Source organism: Gekko japonicus, unplaced genomic scaffold (genome assembly GCF_001447785.1).
Source record: "Gekko japonicus isolate JY-2015 unplaced genomic scaffold, Gekko_japonicus_V1.1 scaffold926, whole genome shotgun sequence".
NCBI lineage: Eukaryota > Metazoa > Chordata > Lepidosauria > Squamata > Gekkonidae > Gekko > Gekko japonicus.
This window is the reverse complement of record NW_015163629.1, coordinates 394,856-403,598: the sequence shown is the minus strand read 5'-3', so window position 1 is coordinate 403,598 and position 8,743 is coordinate 394,856.

Genomic DNA, 8,743 nt, shown 5'->3' with positions numbered 1-8,743 from the left:
AGCAAAAAGAGTACACAAGAGTAACCATGGCTGATTCTGCATTGGCTTTTCCCTTCATTGTTTTACGAAACCCACACTGGAACAGAAATTCCCCTCTGCATTGCAGGCTGCTTTCACTTCCTTCCCTCATCAGATTTTATGGTAGCCTCACACTGCATGCTGCTTTTGCTTCCTTTGATCATCAGATTTTATGGTACCTTCTGCATAGATTTATGGCCGTTTTATGGGTGACTTTGCAGTCAGTATGGCCTTCCTGGAGGTATTTGAATGTGGTTTTTAGCTCCACTTTCCCCTCCCAGTTGAGAAAATGTGGGGCGAATGCTAGATGCAGAATCGCCTCATGCCACCAAGTCCCTGATCAGGATGGGGGATACCCTGCCCCCCACTCCCAACAGAGAAAACTTTTAAAAACCCTTACAATGGCAGCTGTGGCATCATGCCACTTCCAGTAAAACAAAAATTGAAGCAACAGAGGGTAGTTCTAGGAATTGACAGAAGTTCTATGATAAAAACCATAGCGATTCTGGTGATTCCTAGAGCTACCATTGTCTCTTCCATTTTTTTACCCTGAGTGACGTGACGCCACAGCTGGCATTGCAGCCCCCTCCCATATCCCCACTCACAGGCCTCTTGACAGTTGCCAGACACTATCAAGTAACCGTACTGGTCAGATCAATGGTCCATCTAGTCCAGTATCCTGTTTCCTGCGGTGGCCAGTCAGATGCCACAGGGAAACCCCCATGCAAGTCCCGCTGGCGACAGCCTACTTTCCATTATTGTGGAGGAACCTCAGTGGAGTACAGTGCCACAGAGGCTACAATCCAAATCAGCCGTTTTCTCCAGGGGACTTGATCTCTGTAGTCTGGAGGTGAGTGACCTGTCATTTTGGGAGATCTCCAGGCCCCACCTGGAGGTTGAAACCCTGCTGACCATAATCGGTGGCTGGTGAATTTGCTCAGCTCGGCAAGTCACAAGTTGTTGCAGGCTTGGCTCAGGTTATGCCTGGCTTATGGGACTCAGACATGCCAGATACTTGAAAGGCACTATAGAACCGACACCTGAATTGCCTTCATAAAACTTTATTGTGCAGTTCTCGCCTCATTTCCATCTTTATATTTCCAACTCTGGCCAAGAGCCATGTGGAAATCTCTATTCTCTGGGTTTCTGTTTGTCTGGAGAGGAACAGCAAACAGAGTAAGTGAAGGGCTTAGGCCTGGTTTGGGTACACAGGAGAAGGGGGTGGTAGAATGCTGAGTTGGTAGAATGGGTTACACCACCTCAGACTGCAGAGAGAGAGCAGCTTCCTGCGGTGAATGTTCATTCATATAAATATACTTCATGCAGTATAGCAGGAGGAAAAGTTCTAACCCCCTCTCTGGGCTTGCTTGGCTATCTGTTTGCAGAGAGCTTTTAATATAGGGGAGTGTCTGAAAATGTGATCTTCTGCCTGCAGTCTGAACTCTGAAGTGGTTCCACGTGACAGCCAGGTGCTTTCTCAGCTCCCCACCTCCCACGTCATACCTTCCAGTAACAGTGGCCAATTTGCTTTTGTTTATGTCACGGGTTTGCGAGTGGTCAGTAAGGCAATTTTAACAATTAACTGTGCTAGAACATGTGCTACGAGGTTGCCAGCCTGGAGACCTTCCAGAATTGTAAAGATCTTCCACACACCTGGCATGAAGTGGATGATAGATTTCAGGAAGCTACCGTTGGGTTTAAGATCTACCCATCTGTGTTTAAATTTGTATTGTGAATTTGTTATTGTATTTTACTGTTTTATACTTGCGTTTTTATTGTTATAATCTTGGCACATTGTACCCTTGTCAGCCGCCCTGAGCCTTCGGGGTAGGGCGGGATATAAATACAAGGATAGATAGAGAAAGAAAGAAAGAATGAAAGAAGAAAGATCAGTTCCCCTGAAGGAAATGGCAGGTTTGGAGGGCAGACTCTCTGTGCTATACCATAGTCTACGAGAAATTGAAGTCCTAGAGTGACATCATATCCCTTCTGTGCTACCTCCAGCCCCGAAGCTAGAGATTTTGGGGGGAGGGGACCTTGAGGGGGCCCACCGGCTAACTAAATCAAAGGCTCCACGGCAAGGGGGGGTTATGCCCTGTGGCTGCAGCTTCCCTCTCCCCCCCCCAAGGGCAGGCCTTCCCTGGAGCATCCGGCTCCCTCCCTCCCTGAGAAGCTCCACCACCCCTTCCCATGGTGCGGTGCCAGGGGCAACCTGACTTCCACCCTTGGCTCCCTCCCAGGGGTGGGAGAGGTGAGGCGCGGGGTGGCTGGGCTGGCCACGGAGGTGCCGTGTGCGGGCTCAGCCCGCTGGAGCACAGCTGGGTCAGAGGAGGTGCCTGCCTGACTCCTTGCCTTGCCTGGGCTTTACCATTCATGCTTGCCGCCTGGGTGGCTCTCTCAGCCTCGCCTTGCCGCCGCCGCTACTTGTGCCGCTGCCTCTGGAATCACTGCCCTTCTCCTCCCCTTGGACAGGTTGACAGGCAATCGGGGGAGGGGGCCGGGGGGGAGGGGGACCCGAGGCTCAGGGAGTGGGGTCCATAAAACCCGCCAGGGGGCCAAGCCCCACGGGCCCCGTGGTAGCTATGGGCCTGGCTACCCCCCTTCCCCAAATTCCACTCTTCCCGGGCTCCACCCCCAATTCTCCAGGAATATCCCAACCCAGAGCTGGCAACCCGACATGTTACTGTTACTGAGGAAGCCTGGGGACGTAGAATAGAAATCTGAGGTATTTTCTACTACTTCCTCTCTCTCCTCCTCCCGGAGTGACTTCCACCAACACCTTTCTTTTGCAAAATAAAAATAATACGTTTATTGTGTCTTCTTTAGAAGGGCTCGGTGCTTAGTCTTTTCATGGGTAAGACAAGGAATGTAACAAGTTATTAGTACAGCAAAGGACAGCAGAACTCTGATTTAAAATAGTTGCAGTTTCACACACACACACACACACACACACAGCTTTACTGAACTGACGAGGTGTTTCTGTCAGAAAAGCTTAATTTCATTTGTAACTCTGTCTTAAACCGAAGAATCTCAGCCTATTGAAAATAGGAGAAAAGAGCAAGAGTCATAGAATCATAGAGTTGGAAGGAACCTCCAGGGTTACGTCGTCCAACGCCCTACACAATGCAGGGAGTTCACAAATACCTCGCCCTCCACACACCCCAGTGACCCCTGTTCCATGCCCAGAAGATGACAAAAAAACCTCCGGGATCTTCAGCCAAACTGGCCTGGAGAAAAATTGCTTCCTGACCCCAAAGTGGCGATCGGCATTTCCCTGGGCCTGGAAGAAAGAGACACAAGAGTCCAGTAGTACCTTAAAGACTAATTAAATTTGTGGCAGGGGATGAGCTTTCGTGAGTCACTGCTCACTTCTTCAGTGACCTAGCTCTTCTCCTGGTATATTTAGGTGGGTAGCTGTGTTGGTCTGAAGCAATAGAACACAGTTTGCATCCAGTGGCAGCTTTAAGACCAACAAAGTTTAATTCTGGCTATAAGCTTATGCCCAGAATTAAACTTTGTTGGTCTTAAATATTCCAGTGGATGCAAACTTTGTTCTTCTAGTAGTTTATCCCTTTGCTTCTTCAAGTCCTGTCTGAGATAATGACAGACTTTCCTTCAACCTACCTCTTCTCCTGCTTCCCAGAGGTTCCACAGTCCCTCACTGGCTAACGCCTATTCCCCTTGAGAGCCAGTTTGGTGTAGTGGTTAAGTGTGTGGACTCTAATCTGGGGGAACCGGGTTTGATTCCCCACTCCTCCACATGCAGCTGCTGGTTGTGACCTTGGGTCAGTTACAAGTTCTCTGAGAGCTGTTCTCTCACGATCATTTCTCGAAAGAGTTCTCTCAGCCCCGCCTACCTCACAGGCAATGTGCCCTCTAAGCTGTGGAGTCTTGTGAGCAAAAATTCTACTTTGTGAGCGACTGGCATTAAATTTCTGAGCGAGTGATTTGGCTGCTGCATAAATTAGTTTGCTCTGGAGCCCTCCTTCCTGAGCTAAGTGAGCCAGAGGCTAAAAAACTGTGAGCTAGCTCACACTAACTCATCTTAGAGGGAACACTGCTCACAGGGTGTCTGTGGTGGGGAGGGGAAGGGAAAGGAGATTGTAAGATGCTCTGAGACTCGAGTGAAGGGCAGGGTATAAATCCAATCTCCATCTCCTCCTCTTCTTCCTCTTCTTCTTCTTCTTCTCTTGTCTCACACCAGGAGAGGATACTTCTTCTGAGAGGGTGCTTGCTGTAACAGTGGCATGAATCAGCTCAAAAGAAATGGAAGTGCATTTGTCATCCACACTAGTGTTGCGTGCAGATTTAATAAAGCGGCCGACTCCCCATTACAACTGAGATGATTAATTGACTAAGATTTCTTAAGTCAGAGCTCCGATCAATTTCCCTTCCCGCTATGTATCACTGTGTTGCCATACAAATGTCATGCCATTCTCTGTAAAGTCTTCAATCAGCATCGCTTACACGCACCCTCGCTTCCCAGGCTTCATACTCATCAAGGCAGGAAATTCCATTAGCAAAAAAAAAAAAAAAAAGCGCATTTTAGTGATTTGTTAGAGAGCCGAATTCATTATTTGCCTACTAACTGGCTCCTTCCATTTTCTAATGATAAAAACATGGTCCAGGATAAGGGAAAGGAGCCCAGAAAAATAACCTTGGCTGCTTCCGTTAAACGGGAAAGGGAGGAAACAAAGAGTCTGAATGCAGGCAATTAGCCTTCTAGCTGGAATAGTGTGTGGCACAAAGAGCGGCCAGGAAGATGGCAAACCTAGACAGCATAATAAAAAGTGGAGGCATCACCCTGACAACAAAAGTCCGCATGGTCAAAGCGATGGTATTCCCAGTAGTAATGTGTGGCTGTGAGAGTTGGACTATAAGGAAGGCCGAGCGCTAAAGAATAGATGCTTTCGAATTATGGTGCTGAAGGAGACTCCTGAGAGTCCCCTGGATTGCAAGGAGATCAAATCAGTCAATCCTAAAGGAAATTAACCCTGACTGTTCCCTGGAAGGACAGATCCTGAAGTTGAAGCTCAAATACTTTGGCCACCAAATGAGAAGGGAGCACACCCTGATGCTGGGAAAGATTGAAGGTCAAAGAAGACGGGGACGGCAAAGGATGAGATGGTTAGACAGTGTCATCGATGCAACGAACATGAAATTGAGCAAACTCCGGAGCACAATGGAGGGCAGGAGGGCTTGGCGTGATGTGGTCCACGGGGTAGCAAAGAGTCGGACTCGACTGTGCGACTGAACAACAAAGAAATCTAGACCAGGGTGCCCAAGATGGTGCCCGCCAACACCTTTCCTGGCATCCACCAAGTGCTTTTAGAAAATGGATGGAGCCAAGTGGTGCTCTTTCCCAACAGAGCTTCTAATTGGCTATTGGAAATGTGATTGGCTGTACACAGGCTCGAACGTGTTGGAGAGCCCTGACCTAGACCTGTATGTAATTGTAATGACTACAATTACACTTGCACCTGCTGATGTGACCTTGGGTCAGTTACAAGCTCTGGCACAGCTGTTCTTGAAAAAGAGCAGTTTCTGTCAAGAGCTCTCTCAGCCCCACCTACCTTACAGGGTGTCTGTTGTGGGGAGGGGAAGGGGAAGGAGTTTGTAAGCCGCTCTGAGACACCTTTGGGTAGTGAAGGGCGGGGTATAAATCCAATCTCCTCTGCGTTCTGCGCCTCCTCCTCCTCCTCCTCCTCCTCTTCTTCTTCCTCTTCTTCTTCTTCTTCTTGTGTGATCCCAGGAAGTTAAGTCTTTATCAAAATGCAGCTCAAATAAGAAATTGGAATACGATGGAATCATATACTCCAAGGGCTCTATCCAGAGCGCTAAAATGTAAGGTGGGGATATGGGTTCTGGCAGTGGAGATTGTGCGGAGACAAGTTAGGTAAACTTCATGCACTTCTTTAACCATTTTTTTTTAAATACTGCTATTTGGAAGTCTTGCATCAAAGATCATGGCAGTCAAGTTGTTTATTTTTGGTGAAAAATTGCTGCTTTTATGTGTATGTGTATAGTTAGAGCAGGGGTGTAAAACATGCAACCCATGGGCCAGATCAGGCCCCCAGAGGGCTCCAATCTGGCCTGCAAGGACCTGGCTGTTTTCTACTTCATTTTCCAGTTTTGCTGCTGCTGCCACGTTGCAGCTTGCTTTACCAGACTCTCTCAGTCACACAGGAGAGTTAGATAGGCAAGCCTCTCCTGTGCAATTGAGAGAGTCTGGTAAAGAACTGGCTAAAGATCCTCCCCCTCCTCCTCCTGAGGGGAGCAAAGGAACTGGCCAGGCTGCCTCAACCTTACAGGTGACAAAGGGAAGCCTTTCTTTCCTTCCACTGGCTGACGCTCCTCCCTGAAGGGAGGGAGGGAATGAGGGAGAGCTTACTTTGCTGGGCTGCCTCAATCATGCGGGAGATATACCAAGCTCCTTTAAGACCAACAAAGTTTTCTTCAAGGTATGAGCTCTTGTGTGCCTTGCTACAGTGTGTGTGTGATTTGTTGGGCTTGTTATGCTGTGGGTCTCCTGGTTACAACTGGGTTCCCTCCCCCTTTTCACTGTATTCATGCTCTCATAATCCAGTCTTTCTCAGTAAGAAAGCAATGTGAATTATTTTAGAGGAAGAATAACAACAAGCCAGTGAGGTGGATTAGGCTGAGAGTGTTTGTCCAGACCAAGTTCACCCAGCACATCTCCTTTGTAGGAAGTTGTGGTTATTTCTCTGGGGAAGAGTATAGTTTTGTAGACAAACACATGGCCCTCAGTCTAACCCCACTCTCCCCCAGCAGCACCTTGAAATCTCTCAGCATTTATTTATTTATTTATTTCAATTGCCAAGGCAGTGCTGGCAACCTTACTGGGGGAGGGTGACTGAAGGTCAAGGAGCAAAAGGTGAAGTCAGGAGACAAGGGCAGCCCAATTCAGTCCACTTATGAAGCAGGGCAGAGTTAACCAATTGCACCTACACTCAAGGGCTGTAACCCAGAATACCTGGTGGCATGCAGATCATCGCAGGTTCAGTCCCTAAGCCCTAACATCTGCAGCCCAATTAAAAAAAAAACAGGATTAAAAAAACATATTGTTACTTAGTTTTTTCTTTGCACATCTTAAAACATCATCATGTTTCATGTTAATTTGCTGTTCAGCCTGTGTCTACAAGTTTGAACTCTACGTTCCATTCCAATGTATTTGAAAAAGTGTGCATGCACATGAAAGCTCAGACCTTGAATAAACCTTTCTTGGTCTTAAAGGTGCCACTGGACTCTAAATTTGTCCTACTGCTTCAGACCAACACGTCTGCCCACCTAGGATCATGTGATGTGAAGGACCTCTACCACAGACCCTGGAGAGCCACTGCCAAGGTATTTTTTATTTTATTTGCATTATTTATAGTCCGTCTTTCTCATTTGGCCTCAAGGCGGAATACACAGAGTGAGTCAATCCAATTGACGGATGGAACAGTCGATAAATAATGCCATAGGATTAAAGTTGTAGAGTCAACTAGAAGTAAAACAAAACTAAAGCAAAGTGTTTAACATCACACCTTCAATGATGCAAAATTCCGCCGCAGGATTCTAGTTTCAGAAAGCTATGCACAGCAGTAGAGACCACAGTCCCTGATCATTTTTCCAAGGAGCTTTGCGAATAATTCTTGAATAATTCAGTTTTGCATACTTTGCTGAAAGCCCTGAGAATAGGAGTCTTCCTGGCCTCCTCGGGCAGGTTCTTCCATAAGGTGGGGACCACATTGGAGAAGGCACACATATGGGCAGTTGCTGATTTGGCCTATTTGAAAGCTGGGACCTGAAGAAGACTCCACTCCGATAAGCGAAACTGTGGTGGCGGACACTGACTGTGGTAGACGATACTGGCCTTGATAGACCAAACGGCACACAGCGTAAGGCAGCTTCACGTCACATCTTCATCACACTTCAGCACCAGTAGTCTAAATATTTTTTTTGGCATAGCACTGTCTTTAAGAAGTTCATAACACCAAGGTGCCGGGAAGTCTTGTTTATTGCCGAGAACGATAAAGTCTCTTGCTAACAGGTGCTGGCATCACACGCACAACCTTGCGAAAAGCTTGTTGAAAGTTCAGTATGAAGTCAGCACCACGTTTTCCAAACTGTAACTTTGCTCTACATGTCTTCAGATTTCCCCCCCCCTTTTGTAGTTGAGGCTCTAATCACAATTTTAAGATACTCTGGATGCAACAGATTTGGACTCTTGGCTCAAGTGGTTAAGACGCTGAACTGCAGGCTGTGGAAGGGTCAGCAGTTCAAGACCCGGGTGCTGCATGATGGAGTGAGCTCCTATCTCTAGTTCCAGCTCCTGCCAACCTAGCAGTTCGAAAGCAATAAATTGCAAGTAGATAAATAGGTACCACTTTGGTGGGAAGGTAACAGCGTTCCGTGCGCCTTGGTGTTTAGTCATGCCAGCCACATGACCACAGAGAAGTCTTCGGACAGCGCTGGCTTTTCGGCTTGGAAACGGAGATGAGCACCGCAACCCTAGAGTCGGATTCGACTGGCTTTCGAGCAAGGGAACCTTTACCTTTTACCTTCTGGAAAAGGTTAATCTCAGAGGAAGGACTGGAGAAGAGCCTGCGAGCTAGCAGCAACTGAGTAACATTTTGCTGAGTTTGTTCCCCTCTGTGCACGCAGGTATGTAAGAGCTGGATGTAACTCAAGACACAAGCCCTTGGGCGCAAGCCAGATGGCA